Source organism: Gopherus flavomarginatus, chromosome 3, assembly GCF_025201925.1.
Source record: "Gopherus flavomarginatus isolate rGopFla2 chromosome 3, rGopFla2.mat.asm, whole genome shotgun sequence".
In the NCBI taxonomy this organism is placed as follows: domain Eukaryota; kingdom Metazoa; phylum Chordata; order Testudines; family Testudinidae; genus Gopherus; species Gopherus flavomarginatus.
The window spans coordinates 143,615,136-143,617,313 of record NC_066619.1 but is presented as its reverse complement, the minus strand read 5'-3'; positions in this window follow the sequence as shown (position 1 = coordinate 143,617,313).

Here is a 2,178-nt window from a genome sequence, read left to right as displayed (position 1 = left end):
GCCTGCCTGCCGTGCTTGGGGCAGCAAAATGCCTAGAGCCGCCCCTGCCACCAGTACTGGCCCGTACTGCTGACTTTAAAGCGCTACCAAGGCAGCACTTTAAGGACCCTGCCACAGCAGCGCTTTAATGTCATTGCCCCTTTTGCCCCACTGGCCGCTGATGGGGGGGGACAAAAGAAGTAGCTGGCCCGGGGCTGCAATTTAAAAGCTGCCTCAGCTGCTGCTACTGCCTCAGGCCCTTTAAATCATTGCTGGAGACCCAGGTGACATGGGATAGGCAGCGCAGATGGGCTGGGTGGGGATGCTGACCCCAGCCCTGCCCCTTCCGGGCAGGCCAGAGCTGGCCCCATACCAGTAAGAGCTCAATTTTACTTTCACCCCAGCCCCCACTGCATGTACCTCCCCCAGCTCCTCCTCCCCAAGTTTTCCATCCTGTACCCCAACACACATGCAGTGTTCTCTTCTGGGGAATCTGAAATATGGTAACCCACACATTGGGCCTTTTGCACAGGGCACTGCAGATTCAGGCTCCAAGACTCTTCAGTCATTCAAGGAGGGCCCTTACTCAACTTCTTGCTGAGGAGTTTGTATTTTGTTACAATTGAGTGAGTTACCAACTCAGACCCTGACTGAGCCATTTTACAATGAGCTCCAGAACCAGGCATGCTCATTGCAGGTTTAGAGCCACACTTTAGCCAATCCTTCTCCTTCTTGCATAGTGCTTATGATTGAAAGCATGATTTTAAGATGATTGGGGCGGGGGGGGGAGGAGAAGGTTTGCACTATTGTCACTTGGGTTAAAACACTGTGATTAGTCCCACACCAGCTTCTACTGACCACCACACGTTGAAATGCAGAAGCAAGTGTTTACGTGTTTCTCAGTTATTAAAAGGGAGTTTCAGAAGCACTGCTGTCTACCGGCATTTCTCAAATGCGGCCATCATGGCTACATGAAGCAACCAGGGGCTTTTCTTGTGGCCACAACCGCCTGAGCAGTGATTGGGAGGGGCACAAAGCAGCAGACCCTCTCCCGGGGACTGCCAGCAGTGGTTGGGCCTTGCCCCCTTCTGGAGACACAAAAGCTGGAGGAGTGGGCAGCAGGTGCGAGTTCCCCACTCTCCCTGGGGTGGTGGGGCTGGGCTTCAGCCCTGGGATGGCAGGGAGCAGGCTCCAGCCAAAGGGATTTGGGCTCCATTCCCTGGCTGCACAGTGATGGGCTCTGGCCCCAAGCTCACCTGCCCATCAACCCTGGCCCCTGCTGCCTCCCCTAGTGCCCCATCGCCTTTGGCCCCCACTGCCTCTGTACCGACCTCCCCATCCAGGACTTAATTTTCCGGGGCTGAGTAAGCCTGCTGTTAAAAGTAATATTTGCATGTTTGTTAATATCACTCCTCACAGCAAACTGAGTAGCCAGCAAGTTTTTTTTTAATTAAACAACCAAAAAAGCAAAAGAAACAAGAACAAAGACAAGAATGTGTAAAGGATCTTATTTCTGTTTCTATTCTGTTTAGGTCCAGTAAAGAATAGAGACAACTGTACATTATTTTTATTACTGAGGCTGCAAAAATAATCCTACATGAATAAATGACAATGATTCCTAGTGCTTTCCTACTGCCCCAGCTGTGGTCTGGCCCAGTCAGCACCAGGGCCGGCTTTACGGCGATTCCCAGGAATTGGGCCCCGCGGCTGCGCCTAAGAGGGTCCCGCACCCTCCGCCAAAATGCCGCCAGAAACAGCAGCAACCAATTGAGCTGCCGCTGAATTGCCACCAGCTCAATCGCGGTCGCTGGCTTTGGTGGCAGCTCTTTCAAATCGGACCCGCAGATCCTAAAGCCTGGCCCTGGTCAGCACCCCACAGAGCGGCAGGCCTGGGCCTTACATGCCCCAATTTGCAGCTGGGGGAGCAGAAGAGAGACCAAGCCACGTGCCCAGGGTCGCGCAGGGAGCCAGGCGCCGGCGACACTGGCACTGCCTGGCTCCCTGTGGGGTATGGCTGGGGCTGCCCCGGCCCCTGGGCATGCGGGGAGGCGTTGCTAGACAGCCCCTGGACTCCCCGGCCCGCTGGCTCCGGCAGGCCTGGCTCGGGTGCCCAGTCCCGCCCGGCAGGAGGCGCTGTCCCAGGCCCGGCTCTCCGCGTGGCCGAGGCCAGGGGAGCGGAGCCGCTGCCTCGCTTCTCCC